General features: G+C 39.2%; 1 pseudogene; it reads left to right on the top strand.

Moving 5' to 3' along the window:
* The first annotated feature begins 1,123 nt into the window (after positions 1-1,123).
* On the top strand, positions 1,124-20,201 carry LOC101415776 (stress-70 protein, mitochondrial pseudogene; annotated as a pseudogene).
* Positions 20,202-21,962: the final 1,761 nt, after the last annotated feature.

Here is a 21,962-nt window from a genome sequence, read left to right as displayed (position 1 = left end):
TCAAAAATCCTATTTATAAGTTCACATTCACAGGACCTGGGGTTAGGACTTGAACATGTCTTTTTCGGGGACAGAGTTCAATTGAAAGCAATTCCCATTTCTTTTCCTTGGTCTCTGCCTTCATACTTCCTAGTCATCCGCCTTCAACAGCTGCAGACTCAGGGCAAATTTCTTATTCTTCCCTCTGAGGGACATTTATTTGCATAACCATTGCAGTCTTTCAATTACTCCTCTGAGTAAATGCCTCTTAGGATTTTCATCAGCCTGTAGTGGCTGGTATTCCAAAGTAGCAGCAAGCCTGAATGCCAGCATTGAAAAATGTGTTTGAAACTAGAGAAGACAGTTTAGAATAAATTAAATGTGATGTCTCCTCCTCTAACAATTCCCTTGTGTGTGTTTTTCAAATGAAGAGTCGGTTAATGATAAGATGAAAATCATTCACCTGAATCAAGACTATCAATCACCGTACTTTTGAGTTGATGTCTTTAAACTACTGACTTCTAGACACTCTTATTTCAGATGGACATAGTCTGTTTTAAAACCTCTCTTTGGGGGGTAGGATGGTGTAGCAGTTTGATATTATTGATGAATTCCAAAAAGAAATATTGGATTATGCTTGTAACCTGATCCATACCTGAGCATGACTGAGTTATGATTAGGACATGGAGTCCCCACCCCTTGGTGGGTGGGGACTTACAGATAAAAGGCATGGCGAAGAACAGAGTTGAGGGCTTTTAATGTTGGAGTTTTGACATTGGAGTTTGATGCTGATGACTTAGGAGCCCTGGCAAGTAAGCTCACAGAGGAAAGAGAAGCCAGTCCCAGGAAGAAAGAAACCTTGAACCCAGAGAAAAGAAAGCCCAGGAACTTAGGAACCCAGGAAGCCTGAACCCTCGCAGATATTGGCAGCCATTTTGCTCCAAATAAACTTTGGTGAGGGAAGTAACTTATGCTTTATGGCCTGGTATCTGTAAGCTCCTAACCCAAATAAATCCCCTTTATAAAAACCAACCAGTTTCTGGTATTTTGCATCAGCATCCTTTGCCTGACTAATACAGATGGGGAGGGTGGGTTGGAAGGTCCATGGAACTGGGGGAGGGTTGGGAGAGGGACAAGGTGAACAATGGGGATTGGCGGGTATGTGGTTGAAACTACAATGTTGGGAAAGCTCTTTTGGCAATATGACAAGAAAGTATTACTGATTTACGGTGTTGGATGGGCGGCATTTAGGACAGGGTGCACCTGGGACAATGTGTGAGTGACCTTTTTGTCATAATGTGTCATATCAGTGGGTGGAGACCAACATAATGAGTGGGAAGGAGTTGGACTCCCATCCTGGGGAGGCCCGATATGTTCTCAAACAGTGGGGTGGGTACTTTCGAGAACATGGTTGGTTCTTAATAGGGGAGGACAGACCAGTCTGTCAAGCCCTCAGTGTTGTTGCTAGTAACTATGAATCTTGTCCTTCAAGGTGTGAAGCCAGGTGGTTGTCATGGGTCCCAAGGGGAGGGAAGAGAGGAACAGAATAAATGCAAGAGGGGGTAATTAGGGAGCAATGGAAGTGTTCTGCATGATCTTGTAATGATGGAAACAGGCCATATTAAATTTCATGAAAAATTTATGAAAGTATATGGTCTAAAATGTAAACCATAATGTAAACCATTGACAATTGTTGCTAGCTATGGTTCAACATTTGTACATCAGTTGTAACAAATGTACCATCCTCATATAAAAAGGTTATTAATATGGAAAGGGGGAAAGGGGGAGGATGTTGGGTATATGGAAGTCCTCTATATTCTGTATGTGACTTCACTGTGACATAAAACTTCTCTGAAGACAAAATGAAAAAAAGTAAGACTCTGGGGAAGAGATAGAAGAAAATGTCACTGTACATACAAGACAACAGATATTACAGTGGTGAAAAGCAAAATGTTAAAAAAAATTTTTTAAATATTTTTCATTATTTTTTAATATTCCAATTTTGTTATTTTATTTTATTTTTATTTTTTCTAAATTATTATGTATTTTATTTCTTATGTTTAAACCTATCATTCTTATTTCATTTTCCTATTGTGTTTGGTGATATTCTTGGCTTCATTTTTAAAGAAGTTTTGGATCGCAGAAGGGTTACAACTGTGGCAGGGAATGATCATTGATGTGGGTGTCAGTGATGGAGGATACATGGAAGGACATTCACCTGGGCATACATAAAGTATATAATTGTGTTCAAATGTTCATAGGGCATTGTCACAGTGGATAGAGATTCATGCAATAACTGAAATAATGCTGAATTGCCATCCAGGGGAGCTCTTCCACACTCTCTAATGGAACAGCAACAATTCCCCAAGTACAGGGGCAATGACTAGTAAATATGGATGGTCCGTGGATAGGCCCTTGATATTGATGGCTATGCTTATGAGCCCTTTGCTCTTGAAATTGAAACTTAGACTAGTGTTGTAGGGTGTCTAAGAGTTGCCTCCTGAGAGCCTCCATGTTCCTCAAATGTGGCCACTCAATAAGTCAAACTTAGCATATAAATGCATTATCTTTTCCCCAGCATGGGACATGACTCCCAAGGATGAGCCTCTTGGCACTGGCTGGTGATGCAACTGGAAAAAGACCTTGGATAAAAGGGAGAAAAGGTAAAGACAAATGGGTTTATATGGCTAAGAGACTTCGAAGTGAGTCGGGAGGTCATCCCAGAGGTAACACTTATGCATGCCTTAGCAGGATCTCATAGACTGCCAAAGTAGATAGTACCCCAAATATGGGGCTCCTGAGGGCTCTGAAGACACCCAGGTCCTACAGTCTGATGCCTTACCAGTAGGCCCTACTTTGGAGTTTGTACTCCCAAGTGTGGCAGGGTTGGGCTTAGTTGTGACTTCTCTACACATGCCTCTTCTGTCCCTTCTATTTGAACCAATAGTTGGTGCTGGAGTTGGTAGGTGTACATCTGAGAGACTTGAATCTTTGGGCTGTCCATGTGCCAGTTAGATCCTGAGCCTTAGTGGAGTTGCAACATCTACTCTCTAGTTCATGGGACTGACCCAGGACAATTAACAAAGAGGTGAGAATGGACAACCACCATACCAAGGAACCAAGAGAGTCTACAACTGCAAGTAAGTGAGTCCCACCCATCAGCTGTATGAGATCAAAACCACCTCTCATTTTGAGGTGGAGTGGGCATCATCATCCCAGAATTCTCAGGAATGGAGATAAAATATGGACTAGAGTAGACTTACTGGCTTACTGGTATTCTACTATAGACTTATTGTGATTCAATGATACAATGGAAGAAATTGTATCATTGATGTGGAGTCAGCGGCCACTGGAGGTGCTGAAGGCAGGGAGAGGGAAAAGTAGGTATAATATTGGGGCATTTTTGGGACATGGAATTGTCCTGAATAACATTGCAATGACAGATACAGGCCATTATATATCCTGCATAACCTACAGAATTGAGTGGGAGAGAGTGTAAACTACAATGTAAACTATACTCCATGCTTAGTGGCAATGCTCCAAAATTTATTCATCAATTGCAATGAATGTACCACACTACTGAAAGAAGTTGTTAATGTAGGGGAAAGTGGGAGGTGTGGGGAGTGGGGCATATGGGAATTCCTTATTTTTTTGTGTGTGTAACATTTTATATAAACTATTTTAAAACATAAAAAACATATTTAAAAGAGAAAACATCTCTCCTTTATCTTTGTTTTTTATAATACCCTTTATTTTTAGGGAAGTTTTGGATTACAGAAAAGTTACATTGAAAGAATAGGAAATTCCCATCCCATCTTACATTAGTGTGGTACCTTTGTTACAATTGATGAACTAATATTGAAGCATTGCTACTAGCCAAGGTCTATAGTTTACATTAGGTTTACAATTTGCACTGGACAGCTTTATAGGTTTTGGCAAAATGTATAATGGCCTGTATCAACCATTGCAATATGATGCCAAACAATTCTAATGCCTTAGAAATGCCCTGTATTTCACCTATTCTTCCCTCCTTCTCTCCTCAGAACCTTTAGTACTTCTATCTTTACATCAATATTTGAAGTTCTTCTATTACTACAATGTTAATAAGTCAACTTTGGTCCATGGTTACATTCCCCCCTTATATTTGTTTATTCCTCAACTTTGAAGCTTTTGGGATAATAGTGTCTACTCTGCTTCAGACTAGGAGGGAGCTTAGATCTTATGGGGCAGATGGAAAGGACTGTTTTGCTTGCAGTTTTAGATACTCTTTGTAATTTTGGGATGGGAGTTGTCCATTATCATCATTTTGTTAGTTGTCCTGGGTGAGTCCAATGAACTGGAGAGTAGGTGTTGGCCACAAATCTGCTGACATTCAGGGCTCAATGGGCATATGAACAGAGGGAAGCAGACTTAGCCCAGTGGTTAGGGCATCTGTCTACCACATGGGAGGTCCACGGTTCAAACCCTAGGCCTCCTTGACCCACGTGGAGCTGGCCCATGCACAGTGCTGATGCATGCAAGGAGTGCTGTTCCATGCAGGGGTGTACCCCATGTAGGGGAGCCCCACGTGCAAGGAGTGCACCTTGTAAGGAGAGCCGCCCAGCGCGAAAGAAAGTTCAGCCTGTCCAGGAATGGTGCCGCACACATGGAGAAATGACGCAGCAAGATGACGCAACAAAAAGAGACACAGATTCCCACGCCACTGACAACAACAGAAGCAGACAAAGAAGAACACACAGCAAATAGACACAGAGAACAGACAACTGGAGGGAGGGGAAGGGGAGAGAAATAAATAAAAAAACAAATCTTTAAAAAAAAAGGACATATGAACAGACCAAAGATTTAAATCTCTGGGACAAATATTTAACTGGTATAGTGCTAATTATAGGTTCAGGTAAAAGGGGTAGAATTAATCATGAGTAGAAAAATTATAAATGCATTTAACTATTTTATAGTGGGTAATAGGTTATCATATATTCCATGGTAAGACCCACCAATGGGGTGCCAATTTCATGAGGTTGTTTGCTTTGTCTCTGGTGACCAGATGTTTCTAGAGCCCTCAGGAGCACCTCTGTACGAGGTTTTGTTTACTGTGGCAGTCAGTGGGATCTACCTGAGACGCATCTCTCAAATGTCCTTTCAATTCACTTTGAAATCTCTTAGCTGTAAAAACTCCTTTGTATTTATTATTTCCCCCTTTCTATTAAGGTCTTCTTCCAAGTGCATCACTTGTTAGCACTTGGTAGTAATCCCATAGTGCCAGGGAGGCCCATCCCTAGGAGTCATGTCCCACGTCAGAGGGAGAGTAGTGAGTTTATTTGCTGAGTTTCCTTAGAAAAAAGATACGTTTCAGTAACAAGGATGCTTTCATGAGGTAACTCTTAGGCATTAGTTGTTCCATTTGTTTCTGTCTATCTGTTCTATCTGTGCAATTTTAGATGTCCTATCTTAAATGTTGCTAATTCTTTCTTTTGCCTATTCAAATCTGCTGCTATGTGCTTCTAGTGTAGTTTGAATTTCTTGCAGTGTGTCTTTCATCACGATAAGAGTTGTCATTTTTTGTTTATGTTTACAATTTCTTCTGTATGGTCCCCATGTCTTTTTGATATCCTTTATCTCTTCCTTAACTTCATTGAGTTGATTAAGGGTATTTGTTTGGACATCATTAGTTAGTTATTCCATATTTTGTGTCTCTTCCTGCTTTTTAGTTTGTTCATTAGACTGGACCATACCTTCCTGTTTGTTAGTATGACTTGTAACTTTTTTGCTGATGTCTAGGCATCTGAGTATCTTCATGAGCTTAATCTCTTTGTTAATTTCTCTCTCTAGCTTAGGCTTTTATTTTTGTTTGGTTTTGTGTTAAGGATCCCCCTTGACAGTTGATTGCACTTATTCTATATCTTTGTAGTTGCCCATGTTCAACTGAAAAAAATATTAGGTTCACAAAAAGGAAAGAAAGGAAGAAAAAGAAGAATTTTAAAAAGGAGGGAAAAGGAACAATAAAAGATACAGAAAAATATGCAATTAGTGTGAAAAATCATTGAATATGAAAAGGAACAAAAATTTCAAAGGTGAAAAAAATAAACAGGAAAAATTAAATAAAATTAAAGACCTGAAAAATGAGAAGAGAATAAAGAAATGGAGTCAAAACTGGAGAAGGAAGTAAGAAATAAAAAAGGAAGAGGGAAAAATGAAAAAAGGAAAAGAAATAGGAAAATAAGAAAGAAAAAAAGAAAAAACAAACATAGGTCTCCCTCTCAGACCACTAGCACCACCAACAACCATCTCAGGCTGCCTGTGCTCACCAATTAATCACCCCTGTGGCCCAACTCTCCACAGGTAAGGTACCTGGATGTAGAAAGAAAAAAAACACCCCTCTGTCTACATTCCCCTTCTCAGGGTCGCTTGCCCTGCTTCTTCTCTCCCCCAGAGAGTTGGCTGGATGCCTGATAGCTCATCAGCCCACTCTCCTGACTCCCCCTTCTCCTGGGCCAACTGGACACCTATCAGCCCACCACCTAATTCTCCAGGCTCCTCTCTTCTCTGGGGTGGTGGGGTACCTGTCATTTCACCCAATCACTTCCCCAGTTATTCTCTCTCCCAGGGCTGGCTAGATACACGTAAGCCAACCTGATCAACTCTGCTTTCCCTGCTTCTTGGCATCTCTTAGGTGCTGGTGGCTCTCCTCCTCTTTGGAACTGTCTGAAAGCCGGTCACCTCTCCTATCTTAGCCCCATCCCAACTCCCCTCTTCCCCTGAGCCAACTGGGTGCTCCCCTTCCAGCCACCCCCTCTGATCACCCACAAGGTCCAACAGTTTCCCTTATGCCATGGAAGCCTGCCTTCCCACAGTTTCTGGAGGAGGAGTGCAGCCTGCCATTCTCTGCTCTGCCATCTTGGATCTCCGCTTGGTAATTGTTTTATATAATCAGACCTCTTTATGGAGTATGCCATAATGTATTGATATTCTGTCCACAGGTTTATACCTTGAAACTACCTTGTGTTGACATTTGGGCTAAAAAATAGAAATTATTGAATGGGCATATTAGTCATGGTTCTCCAGAGAAACAGAATGGACAGATATATATGTAAGTTTATGAGATTTATCATAGGAATTGGCTCACATGAGTGGGGGGATTGGTAAGTCTGAATTCCATAGGTTAGACTGCAATTGGGAGCTCCAATGAAGATTTTGATGAATTCCTAGAAGAAACTGGCTGGCCGAAGTAGAAACAGAAATTCTTCCTCCTGACTGCTGAAATTCTCAATTCTCTCATTAAGGCTTCATCCAATCTGATTGGATGACCAAACAACTGGACACCATAGTCTAATCAAGTGAACACATGAAATCAACCATCACAATGCTATTGAAGATATCTTAAAATCTCTTTCATAGGAAATATGTTATATCCAGTTTCCAGTGTATTAATTTGTACTAACCAACTATGGATCACATATGAGTCTTAAATAAAACCACAGCAGCATTCCTATTTAATAAGTAAATTATAGCAACAAATAAAGCCAATATATGGAAAAAAAAAAGTCAGAAGTTTTCTCATGTCTTCTCCCAGTGGGAAGATTTCTTTTCAAATGCATTTGATTGAACTGTTACAAATTGTGGTGAGAGTATAGACTCTTGGATGCTAAAGAGGCAGTCAAAAGGTCTAATGCTGGCTTTGCAACTTCTGTTTCCATGACCTTGAACAAGTTACTCTAATCATCCCTGTATAATGGGAATAATAGTAGCATCTCTCTGATAGGGTTGTTGTGAGCATTGAATAGATAATGAGTAAAGGAGTTCAGTGCAGAGGTAGGTACATGATATGAATTCAATAATGGATAGCTAAAACGTTCATTTTTATCTCCATACTCCCTTTTTTGCTTTCACTGACAGAGAGGCACTAGAGTTTAAGTATATCACGCTACCCATTAATAAACTGATATATGAGTACGTTTTTTGGAAATGGGGAGATGAGGAAAAATAGAATCAGGATCATTTAGTAAATGACAATGCACAAGTTGAAGGTAACAAGGTTTAAATTAAGGAATATAAAATTTGGTTTGAGATTAAATAATTTATTACAGCCTCTTAGTTACCTGCATGTGTAACTAGTTCTCATGATCTAGTTATAAAATCAGGGTCATTACTTTTAAGCTTCACCCAAATCATTCACCAGGTCCTGTCCATGTTTCTTATCTCACATCCATCACTTGCTTTTAGTTCCCAGGATTACTTCTTAGGCTGTGTTCCTGCTGTCTCACACCTAGATTAATGTAATACTCTTCTAGATGGGTGTTTTAATATTTCCCTTCTTTTAGTCAATCATGCCTCCTGCCCACCGAGTAATTTCCCTCAAAAACCACTTTAACTGCTTATGCAACACAATCTACCTTGAACCTGCTTTTCCAGCCCCATCCTCCTACTCACTCTCCCGCCCCCCCTCCACACAAGTTAGAGGGAAGGGGTCTGGCATAGGTTGCAAGAACGCAGATACCAGAGCCAACTCTCTGCCAGTGAAGACCAGCTCACCACCCACCTGTTTTAAACTTGTAGTTCAGATATTGTGAATTGTGCAACAAGGATCAAATATTCCTGCTGGAGATAGAAATAGGGGCTTCAGGGGGAGACCTGAACCACGTCTAGTAAGGGCCCTTCCTAAGTCTTCAGGGTGGACAACTAACCTAATTTCCAAGCTTAAAGTAATCATCTGGTTGGGGATTGTAAATGTTCCAACTTTAAAGAGATAGAAGATGGCTTTTAGCCCAGGGAATTTAAGGCATCAGCAATGAAACTTAGCCAAATGTGTGAGACCTGGAGAATTAATGGGGCAGAGGTGTCCGGATGGAGAAAGATAAGAAATGGCAGGCCTGGGAGAAGAGCCTGTCTTTCTCACCTGTGCTGTACACTGCCTGCCCCTGTTCCCTCCCAGTGTGGAAGGAGTGCACAGAAATGCAAACCCAATGTCCAGAGGGGTCTGAAGTGCTATCAGCTCAGGTGCCCATGTGTGGGAGTAGGACCCGCTCAACTGGGAAGACTCAGAATTGGGTGGGTGCAGGTGTGACAGGTGTGGAGAGCCATCCAGCTTGAATCTGGGCCTCAGCCAGGCAATCCTGCGGGCAGGAGAGGGACCGGCAAGGCCTGTCTCAGAGTGTCAGAAGTTGCCCAGTGATGCAGGAGAGCATCAGGACATCTCCCGGGGAGGGAAATGGAATGCAGACCTGGAAACCAAGACCAAGGCCTAGACAAGGACTCGACAAATAGAAGTCGAGTGTGAAGTACAACGAACCGATGAGATGGAATATTTTGTGAGATCTGCCCTGTGTTGAGCCATTGGCCAAGGGAGCTCTTACCCGGAACCCACTCAACAGCATCAGGGCAAGACAGTGAGGACAAGAGGCCGTGTCACATAAAAACATTGTCCTAGCGTGCTTGGGTAGTGGGGAGGCGAGGTTTGCAATGTTAGAAGCCAGAGCTCTTCTGAGAAAAATCCTTTCCATCCTCGGCCATATAAAATTGCAAGTGGAAAATTTGGTTCTCGTAGATGCTCAGTCAAAATGAAACTTGATCCCTGTCAGGAATGAATTTGATGTACCGTATATAAATGTAATTATATAGATTATGTATATAATCTCACACTTGACTTCCCCTTGACCAAAGTAAAAAAATTACGTGAACATTCTAGTAACATACTATGCAAGAGGAAGTGTGTGTTTGTGAGACAGAGAATTGAAGTGGAAAGAGGTATTTATAATTTCTTCTTCAGTGGAAATTCCCCAAAATTGAATATATCAAAGCTCCCCATTTCTAGGGCACAAATCTGTGGCAGTACTATAAAGAACAAGTTTGCCTATATGTGAAGTCACGTGTTTTATGCATGCCAACCGCAAATAAAAATAAGATAACTAATTTGGAGCAACTATTTCTCTATTCTCTCTATAGAGTTTTGCAAAACTGTTGTCATAGAAGAAGTGATCAAATGGTTTGCATCATGAACTAGGAGAAAAATGTATAAAGGTATACTGGGAAGTTAATGAACATAAAATATAGTTGTTTGGGTTTCGTAATTTTGTGAAGATTGTGGGATTTCTCATTTTTAAAAAATTCATAATTTGTTGTGATTTATTTCCACATTCTAAACAAATATACACTTTTGTACCTAATTTTGATTTCATAATTTTTATTCATTTCCTTACAAAGAGCAACTTCAGACTGCAGGAACAGCATCTAATGCAGATGAGGTATGTAGGCTGGAGAAAAGTGAAACTTTTGTGTCATTCACTGCTTATGCACACATGCTTGCAGGTACAGGCAAATGTATATGGAGAGAATAAGATAGGGAGAAAGAGTTTGATTTAAAATATGAGGTCATCAACATGCATCAATCTACCAACCCACCAGGGTCCTGGTGGAAGGCAGAGCTCTAAGTTAAACATTTTTGATCGCTCCTGAGCAGCACTGAGGTTTCAGGTTGCAGTTGGCAAAGATCATATTTGGCACCGCCCATCACGCATTCAAATCCTCACCCTTCCCTTCCTTTGTGGGTACCCACACCTCTATTGCCAAGAAAACACTTCTATTTGATAAACTAACCCACAATAAGGGTAAACATCCAGTAATCCAGGGACATTTGCATTTCATGAGAGGATGTTGGAAGAGGGCAGATTTAAGCCAAAGGCATACATGTTTAGCTATTTTAGTAGTGGATTTTCTGGGACCAAGCCTCTAGGTTGGGGAGATATTTAATAAGGGAGGGGATGAGTTTTCTGTGCTCCTTAAATGCAACCACTTAAAAATTTAAAGTCAATTTATAAGAGATGACATCTGTACTGCTTTGCTCTCATTTTACCTTAGTCCTTAGAAATTCATACCTTTTCTAACGATGCTTGGAAATGTGTATCCTGTTTTTATTTTCATTCACATTTCCATGATTATCATGGTTAATCAGATTTATATATACATATTAACATTTATTAGGCAAAGAAAAATCTGCTCATTTACTTTGACTACCTATGCTCTGGGGTGTTGATATTTCTGCTAATTGATTCATTAGTATTAATTACAAAGTATATAGTGTTTTTGGACAGCAATTGATTTCCTAGCTTCCCATATAATTCTTTAATATCAGAACATTTAAATATATATGAGGCAAATTAATTGATATTTTATTCTGTTTTATCGCTTCTTGCATTGCTATTAAAATAAGAAAGGTCATTTTTATATTTTTCCAGTGTTCTGTGGTTGGTATTATATTTAATTCTTTGGTGCACCTGAAATGGATGTGGGAATTTGATAAGTTGAGAATATCAAATTTGTATATTTACTAAAGAGATGATAACCCACAATATATCCAAGTACATATACCCACAATATATCCAAGTACATAAGGGAGGGTAACATAGCAATTAAGAGCACGAAGTCTGGACCCAGACAGCTGGGATCAAATACCAACATTGCTATATTCCATGACCCAAGTTAGCTAAATATCTTATAGCTCAATATTTTTTATCTGTACTAAGAGGTAAATAACAGTACCTATTTCATAGGTTATTAGGTTTCATAAGGTTACAGATTTGATAGATTAATATATGCCAAGTGCTTTGAACTGTGTTGGTGCATATTAAGTGCTATATGTGTAAAGAATTGCTTTCCATTCATATTTTCCTTCCTGCTTTTATAATCACATATGAATATATATATAGTATATATGCAAGCATAAATATGTACATCAGTATACAGAATTTTAAAAAATCACTAGTTTTATAAAAAGGGAATAGGAATAAATCGTACACTCTCTCCACATCTTGTTTCACCTATTTTGTAAAACTATATATAAATTTCTCTCAATTGACAAAAATCTAATTTATTCACTTATTTTTTTTTACTGCTGCCTAATACTCCACTAAGTAGATGTATCATAATTGGATCAACTATTATTTATTGAGGGAAATTCACTTTGCTTCTATTTCTTTGTCATCAATGGCTATAACAACAACAACAAAGTCTATTACTAGAAGGGTAATTTCAGGCTTTTCTGATAGAAATGTGATAGGTAACAGCTTTTTGAAAACTATCTGGCAATATTGCTTAACATTTAAAATATATACACATCTGCCCAACAAACCTGCTCCTGGTAATCCACTCCAAAGAAAAAAATCAACCAGCTGACTTTAAGCAATATCTTCAATTTTCTGAAATAAAATAATTGCCCACCCAGAATTTCATGTTTAGCAAAATATATATTTAACAATGAAGGTGAAGTAAAAATGTTTTCTGAGAAACCAAAACTGAAAGGCTATGTTTCCAGGAGGCTTGCATGAAAAGAGATATTGAAGGGAGTTCTTCATAGGGAAGGAAAATTATCTTGGAGGAAGAAGAAATGGAGAGCAACCGAAGTGGTAAATATGTGCTTAAATATAAATGAGTGTTGTTTGTATAAAACAATACCAATAATGTTTTGTGGGATTAAAATATATGAAGAAGTAAAAGATATGAAAACAATAGTACAAAAACTTGGAAGGGATTGGGATAAAGCACGCTAAAGTACAATGTCAGGGAAATTGTAGTTCTCATATATTTTAGTCTCTAATAAATCAAGAATGCAAGTTGTAAGCCAGTGTAACCATTAAAAGATGAGTAATGAAGATATAACTAGCAAGGTAATACAGGGAAAAACACCTGAATTATTCAAAAAAGCAAGAAAATAGAGGAAAAGGAACAAGTAGAAAACAAACAGTATGATGGTAGATTTAAATTCAAATATACCAGTAAATACATTAAATATAAACAAAATAAATGAATTAAAAGACCAAGATTGTTAGTCTAGTTTTTTTAAACTCAACTCTATGCTAGTTACAAGAGATTCTCCCTAAGTACAAAATTACAAAATTATTACAAGAAAAAGGATGAATACAAATAAAAACAAAAAGAAGGCTATTGTAGATATGTTTGACAAATTAAACTCTATGGCAAGAAGCATTACCAGTGATGAAGAAGGATATTTCATAATGATAAAGGGATTAATCCATTAGGAAAATATATAATTCTAAATTTGTATGTCCTATTAACATGGCCTCAAAATGTCTAAAAAATAACATAACTAAAAGGAAAAACAAAATCACAATCTTAGTGGGAGACTTTTACATCCTTTTCTCAGTAACTGATAGAATAAGACCACAAATCCATTAAAACATAGAAAATTGAGGAAGATTAACAAATTTGAATGGCCTAATGAAATCTAGAGAACACTCCACCTAACAACTTCACAATTTTAAATGTACCATACCTGGTGGGCCCTGAACTTAAATTTTTGCTCACTTAGTCCTAGATGTGTTTTAAAGATCTCCGCTCAACCTCTCAGCTCTCTCTCTTAGATCAGCAGCCATCCCCAGAAAACTAGTGGTCCCAAAGGCTTTATTCACTTCTTTGGAATTCCGTCTTCTCTTGAATACAGGCTATTAATTTTTTCCAATACTTTATTAGCACTCCCATGCCATTAGGCAGGTGCTGTTTAAATTTTTCTAGATTTCTACCTTGACCTCAGGGGAACAATTGGTCATTAGTTTCCTAATTTATTATGTTAAGCAAATATTAAGAATATGTCCATGGGTGTATCTTTTCTCATTAATCCTGCTTGTAATTTGTTGAGCCCTTTGAACTGTAGGCTCAGAACTTTCTTCAACTCATGGGAATTTTATTCTATTACTTGCTTAATTAAGTACTGCCTTTCTTCCATACATTCCTTTTTTCCCCTACAGATTCTCCTGTTATTCAAAATTCAGATTTCTTTCTTCTACCCAATTTTGTTTATCTTTTCCCTCATAATTCCCACCACTTGCTACTTTTTCTCTGTACTTCAAATTATTTCTTTTTATCTTATCCTAAAAATTTATTTATTGAATTATTTAGTTGACAAACACTGTTTAGTTCCAAGAACTCTTTTGGAGGCTATACTTGAATCTCCTTAAGCCCTCTCATTTTTGGGTTTTATTTTCTTTAAGTTTTATTTATTTATTTATTTATTTAGTTATTTATTTCCTCTTCCTCACCTCTCACCCCGGTTGTCTGTTCTCTGTGTCTATTTGTTGCATCTTCTTTGTCTGCTTCTGTTGTCCGCGGCATGGGAATCTGTTTCTTTTTGTTGCATCATCTTGCTGTGTCAGCTCTCCGTGTGTGCGGTGCCATTCCTGGGCAGGCTGCACTTTCTTTCGCACTGGGCGGCTCTCCTTACGGGGTGCACACCTTGCATGTGGGGCTCCCCTACGCGGGGGACACCCCTGCGTGGCAGGGCACTCCTCACGCGCATCAGCACTGCACGTAGGCCAGCCACAGGAGTCAAGGAGGCCCGGGGTTTGAACCGTGGACCTCCCATGTGGTAGACAGATGCCCTAACCACTGGGCCAAGTCCGCTGCCCATTTTGGGGGTTTTTAAGTTGTTGCTGTTTCCCTCAGGAGTTCTGTTTCACTAGGTAGGTATTACCTTTCTTCTTCCTCATTTGGCTGCTGGGTCACTTAGGATGAGTTGCTATTTTTCTTTGTCAGCTAATCTGATTGTTGTAATTTCCCAAGTGCATACAGTCCCAGGAATGTTTGACAATGTAGTCTCAACACCTGTGGGTTGGTGGTGATATATCATCAGACACCTGCTCCCCAGGTCTACAAGGACTTCTAGCTTCAGGGATATGAAGGACTCAGGCTGTGCTTTCAAATTCTCTCTGGCCTACTGGGGACTAGGAATACCAGGCACACTCACCTGGGGCCAGTAATGCCTTCCCCCAAGCATTCACATGTCTCTAGAGGTCAAATTCTTTCTAGGATCCAGTGTCTCTGATCCTTCCTGGAGCTCTTCATCCTGGTCTCTAGTGCTCAGGCCATGTGGGAGAACAGCTCTCCACAACTCCTTAAAGTCCAAAATCTCATTTGTTCCTAGATTTCCTTGGCCCCAATGCCATTTGCTCACAGACTGACTTTGAAGTAGTGTTTAGGCCATCTATCCAGAATCCTCTGTATCTCCTGAATGATTTTAATATTATATTTTCACATTACCAAAACAGCCTTGAAATAATAATAGTTACATTTATTGAGCACCTACTATATTCTTGAGTTTAGCAGTATCACCTCAAATTTTCAAAATCATCATCAACCCCACTTTATAAATGAAGAAACTGAGGCCAATGTGGATAAGTGGTAGACCCAGAACCATAACCCAAGTCTGCTGCCTCCAGAGCTCAAAGTCTTCTAGGTTTCCTCGAGGCTCTCTAGTTTTCTTCTTGGTCTCATTTCCTCCTGTATTTTGATCTTCCTCTCATCCCTGGTAAAACTCTGAAGCAGATTCTGGCCCTGCTCTTAGAGGCAACCTTGGATGTGAAAGTTATAGGTCCCATGCTTTTCCTCTCAAAGATTTAATAGAAAATAGAAAAGGAAAGGCAAGCTAAGCTAATAATTCAAGGCTGTGTCTATAAGTTATAACACTGTGAAAGAGTCAGTCCCAGAACATAGCAAAAGTTCTGTTTGGAAGACAAATACAAGATATGTAGAGAGCACATTATAAAAATTTTATCCAGCACTGTTATGGCCTTTACATCAAGCAGTTAATGCACCAACACATCTTTGTAGAGGAACTATTATGTGACAGGAATGGACTGGGTGGTTGCAAGACGTCTGCCTTGCTTTATGAGCGCCATCTTTCCTACTGAGTTCTTCATTAACTTGGCAACATTCCTCTGTTAAGGTTAACTATTCTAAAATTTTGAATAAATTATGTTAAATGGCATGCTAACAATTCCAGTGAATTTTTCTCAAGGCTGTACTGTATCAGATTCATTAATTCTTATGCCTTATTTGTCAGAAAACATGAGATCCTTTTTCAAATACAATGACATTGTTACAACTCACAATTTTGTAAATAACTCTAGTTTTAGCACTTCGCCTTTAATTTCAAGAACTGATATTTGAATGATAAATCAAATCACTAATGACTTTTCTGCAGCTCCCATTGCTCCAGATTTCCCTAACTGAAGCTCTGTTTAAAAAACAAACAAAAAATCCATGCACCACCTCTTGCACTGAAGTTTTTATCAAACTGGCAGTTGAAGTCATGGAAAGGCCTTGTAATGGGTAGCAGTGAAAAGTTCTTAATGCCCTTTCTCCTATTTAAAAATATTTCATTAGCAGAACAAATAGCTCATTTTTCAACATGGCTTTGACCATTCATGACTTATGTCCCTCTGATACCCAAATTATCCACCACACTGATTTGGTTCTATGTCAACAAAGTTCTGTGAAGTCTTACTGAACCATTCGTTGCTTGACGTTCTTCTGTCAGGCAGTGTTCTCTTCTTTCTTGCTTCATCTTGATGGAAGGCTTCTGTGGCTCTGTGTGAATCTCTCAGGTACGGAGCAGAGCTAAGCATGGAATGCATACCCACACAAATGGGTGAGGAGACTTCCAGAACCAAGGAATTCTTTCTCTGAGGAACTTAATAACAGGCCTTTGGGAGGAAAACATCAGGACTTTTGAACCAAAACCTAGACAGAAATCTAGCTGTACCCAGTTACTTTTTTTTTTTTTTTTAAATACATTAAGAAGTTATTTTCATGAGAATGAGATGTTTATTCTAGCACAGATATTTTAACTTTGGAAAGCAATTCTTTGTAGTTCTACCTTCACAAGGAGTGTTATCTTTCAAGCTTAAAATTTTTGCCTCCTATGTTTGACTCTGAATTCTCACTTTTTTAAGGCTGTATTTCCGCAACCCTGTGTCCTGTGGGTAGCTATGCCAGCACTCTGCAGCTAAAGTGAAAACCAAAAAAATTATGGCTAAAAACTATTATTTTCCCATTTAAAAAGTTTCCTTTTGATATCTCTATAAACTTGCTTCCAAGCACTACTTCATTTTGGAAATGCTATTTCTTACCCAGTGTTACTATTTTTTGCTTTTCCTTCAGAATAGTAAGTAAAGTATGTCGATAGCAGTATGACTTAGTGCTATCACATCATACCTCCTTGAATAACAGCGCCTAATATATCAGGACTTGCAAAGAAGGCACTACAACTATCTTTTTTAACAAAACAAGCTCTGTTGATAGATTTCTCTGATATTTCAATTTAATCATATTCAGATAACATTTCCACCATGTAATTATTTTTGTTTGATCCGATGGACTATTTGATGATGAGAATCCTAAGCTTTGAAAATCACTTTGGTTCATTCTTGTGCTGATTTTGGAGTTAAACAAGATAAACGTTTTAATGGCTAACCTATTTTCCTGATAAAACTTAGCTAGTTATTCTTGAATTGGGTGTTCTGCAAAATAAAAATGTGTGCATTGTGGAAAACCTTGTGTCTTCCCAAATACATTTGGCGGGAGGGGGAGTACTTCAAAACTGTGATCTTGTTATGCTTCAGGTTTTGCTCTGTGAAATGCTACAATCTCTGTAAAAGAGAACACTGCCTGACCATAAGAACTTCCAATAATGAAGTTTCACTAAAAACAATATAAAACTGTGAATCTAAGCGTAGTATAGTAATGGTATTCAAGTTTGTGATAGTTTCAATTTCTAGAAAAAGTGCAGTAAGACAGTTGTCATACATGGACCTGTAGAAATTGATCTGAAACTGAAAGTAAAAAAAAAGGCATGAATTATAGGCAGTTTTTAAAATGAAGTCTTGCATTCATTAAGCTATTTATAGCTAAGCAATATTAACTACAGTTATAGTTGTGTAGTTAAGCAATATAGTCATATGGTTAGGTCAATAGAGTAAAGCAAATTAAGTAACAATTATATTGTAGTACAATTTGCATCCTAGCCATAAAAGATATAAATAAAAATTCTTGCAAGGATAACCTTGCATTTGATAAGGAAACACATACAAATTGCTTGTTATAAAATTCAGAACTACACCAGCTTTTAGTCTTGTATCCAATAAGGAACTTATTTTTCCATTCTTCTCCCTCACAAAGTATGGATAAACACAATTTTCATGAAGTCAAAAGATACTCTCATACAGACACTAACAATGAATATATATATTTAGAAGCATTTTCTTTCAAAATTAAGGATGAATTTTATACTTAATTATTGGAATTGATGGTAGATGAAAATTTATTTTAAAAAATTTTATAATAGACTGCCTTGATGCACATGTCTTTGGCTGCTTGGGCACCTTTTTGTTGCCTTGTATTCCTCCCACCACGATAAGTACCAGCCACGGCTTCCTGGAGTTCCAAGGCCACCTGACACCACTACAGCTGGAAAGACCTAGTCATGAGGTTTTTAGAATTATTTCAAGGCAGGACTATGGTCAGAAGCAATCAAGGGAGCTGTTGTTGGTATTGATTTTTGTACTGCCAACTCCTGTGTGGTTATTATGGAAGGTAATAAGCAAAGATGCTGGAGAATGCCAGAGGTGCCAGAACCACCTTTTCAGTTGTGGCCTGTACAGCAGATGGTGAGCAACTGGTTGGCATGCCGGCCAAGTGACAGGCTGTCACCAACCCAAAAATCATATTCTATGCCACCTAGCATCTTATTGGCTGCCAATATGTACAGAAAGATATAAAAAATGTTCCCTTTAAAATCGCCTGTCTCCAATGGTGATGCCTGGGTTGAAGCTCATGGAACACTTTATTCTCCAAGTCAGATTGAATCATTTGTGGTGATGAAGATGAAGGAGAGACTGCAGAAAATTATTGGGGACATACAGCAAAATAGGCTGTGATCACAATCCCCCGCTTATTTCAATGACTTTCAGGGACAGACCACTAAGGATACAGGTCAGATATCTGGTCTAAATGTTCTCTGAGTGATTAATGAATCCACAGCTGCTGCCCTGGCCTATGGTCTAGACAAGTCAGAAGACAAAGTCATTGTCATATATGAGTTAGGTGGTGGAACTTTCAATATTTCTATCCTGGAAATTCAGATAGGAGTGTTTGAGCTAAAATCTACCAATGGAGATACTTTCTTAATGGTGAAGACTTTGACCAGGTCTCCCTACAGCACATTGTGAGGGAGTTCAAGTGGGAGACAGGGGTTGATTTGGTGCTTAAAGGGTGAGGAAGGCTGCTGAGAAGGCCAAGTGCGAACTCTCCTCATATGTGCAGCCTGACATCAACTTGCCCTATCTTACAATGGATGTTTCTCAACATAAGCATTTCCACATGAAGCTGACCTAAGCTCAGTATGAAGGGATTGTCACTGATCTATCAGGAGGACTATTACCCCATCCCAAAAAGCCATGCAAGATGCAGAAGTCAGCAAGAATGACATAGGAGAAGTGATTCTTATTTGTGACAATGATTAGGATGCCTAGGGTACAGCAGACTATGCAGGATCTTTTTGACTGAGTGCTAAATAAAGCTACCAATCCTGATATGGCTGTGGTCATTGGAGCTGCCATCCAGGAAGGCATGTTGGCTGGTGATGTCACAGATGTGTTTCTCTTGAATGGCATTTCCCTGCCTCTGGGTATTGAGGCTTTGGGAGGCATCTTTATTAAACTTATTAACAGGAACACCACCACTCCAACCAAAAAGAGGCAAATGCTCTCTACAGTTGCTGATGGACAGACTCAAGTGGAGGTTAAATGTGTCAAGGTGAGAGAGAGAGATGGATGAGATACCAAACATTTTGTACAATTTACTTTGATTGGAATTCCCCCAGTCCTTTGTGGAGTCCCTCAAATTGAAGTTACATTTGATATTGATGCCAATGGGATTGTACTTGTTTCTGCCAAAGATAAGAGCACGAGATTGTGATCCAGTCTTCGGTGGGTTAAGCAAAGATGATGTTGAAAATATGGTTAAAAAATCCAGAGAAGTATGGTGAGGAAGTCCAGTGAAAGAAGGAGTGAGTTGAAGCAGTTAATATGGTCAAAGGAATCATTCAAGATGATTCAAGATGGGAGAATTTAAGAAACAATTGCCGTCAGATTAGTGAAACAAGGTAAAAGAAGATTTCCAAGATGAAGGAACTCCTGGCTGGAAAAGATAGTGAAATGGGAGAAAACATGAGTATCCTCCATTCAGCAAACATCACTGATGTTTTTCAAAATGGCATACAAAAGATGGCATCTAAGCAAGAAGGCTCTGGAAATTCTGGCTTTGGGGAAAAAAGGAAGAATGAAAGGAAGAAAACAATAACAGTTCTAGTAAACTTTGAAGCAGAAAGGAAAACATGGGCAACTGTGGATTCTTTCATCCTGTATGGACTGGACTGTTGAGCACTCCTGTGGCTCCATCCCCATCCCTGACAGGATAGGTGGGAAGGGATTGGTGTTTCCTCAGGCTCTCTGAGAAAATGCAGGTGCTTTTTGCCTGCACAGAATAGATTTTTGGGCACTCTTGTGGCTCTATCCCCACCCCTGACAGGGCAGGAGGAGGGATAGTGTTCCCTCAGCCTCTCCAGGCAACTGCAGTCACTTTCAACCCATATGGACTAGACTAATGGACACTTCTCTGACTCCATCCCCATGCCTGATAGGGCAGGAGGAGGGATAGTGATCCCTCAGCCTTTTAGGGCAACTGCAGGCACTTTCAGCCCACATGGACTAGATTCTTGGGCAAACCTTTGGCCAAAAGCCCACCCCAATAGGACAGGAGAGGAGAGAGTGTTTCCTCAGCCTTTCCAGGCAACAGCAGTCACTTTGGGCCCACAGAGACTAGATACTTGGGCCAACCTGAGGAACCATCCCCACCCTTGACAGGAGAAGAGGAGGGACAGTGCTCACTCAGCTCTCTGGACAACTGCAGCTGCTTTCAACCCACATGGATTAGATTGTTGGACACATCTGTGGCTCCATCCCTGCTCCCAACAGCATGATTAGAGACAGTGTTCCCTCATCTTCTTCATGCTACTGCAGTCACTTTTGGTCTGCACAGAATAGATTGTTGGGCACACTTGTGACTCCATTCCCACTTCTGACAGGTTAGGAGGGAGTCTGGTGCTTCATTAGCCTATCTGGGTAAATGCAGTCAGTTTTGAACCCATATGGATTAGCTTACTGCCCACAACTGCAGCTCCATCCCTGCCCCAGGCAGGGAAGGAAGGGGCATGGAGCTTCATCAGTCTCTCTAGATAAATATAAATTGAGCTTGACCTGCACAACCTGGATTACTGCAGCTCAGTCCCTACCTCTGGCAGGGGAGAAAGGTGGGAGAAGCTTCATCAGTTCCTGGGGCAATGTAGGCAAGTTTGACTTCCATGATTTACAGTACCAACTGCATCTTTGGCTCCTACTCCACAATCAGCAAGGAATAAAGGGCAAGAAACAGATGAAAATGAGCTGAAAACAATTCAGACCAGTGAAACACAAGCCACTATAAAGTTCCAAATAAAGTTATACCATGTATCAAAGAGGGGCTGTAGCATAAAGCTAATCAAATAGAGAGCCCTTGACTAAAGAGAGAAACTGAGCCTAGAATAGTTACATCCAGTAAATCAAATGCTGAGACACCAATAAAAAATTACAGTACATACCAAGAACCAAGAAGATATGGCCCAGTCAAAAGAACAAAGTAAACCTCCAGATGACATGAAGAAGTTGAGACAACTGATCATAGATGTTCAATCTCCTTTAAAAATTTATTTAATGAGATGGCTAAAGAGATTAAGGATATTAAGACATTGAGTGAGCACAAAGAATAATTTGAAAGCATAAATAGAAAAATAACAGATTGCATAGGAATGAAAGTCACAATAAGTGAAATTAAAAATACACTGGAGGTATATAACAGCAGATTTGAAGAGGCAGAAGAAAGGATCAGTGAGCTTGAAATTAGGGTCTTCAAAAGCAAACATACAAAAGAACAGATGAAGAAAAGAATGGGAAAAATTGAACAGGGTCTCAGGGAATTAAATGACAACAAGAGATATACAAACATATATGTCATGGGTGTCCCAGAAGAAGAGAAGGGAAAAGGGGCAGAAGGGATATTTGAGGAAATAATGGTAGAAAATTTTCATCCCTATCTAAAGACAGATA

Source organism: Dasypus novemcinctus, chromosome 11, assembly GCF_030445035.2.
Source record: "Dasypus novemcinctus isolate mDasNov1 chromosome 11, mDasNov1.1.hap2, whole genome shotgun sequence".
In the NCBI taxonomy this organism is placed as follows: Eukaryota; Metazoa; Chordata; class Mammalia; order Cingulata; family Dasypodidae; genus Dasypus; species Dasypus novemcinctus.
The sequence above is the reverse complement of the archived record's forward strand: the minus strand, read 5'-3'. Positions and strand labels throughout refer to the sequence as shown.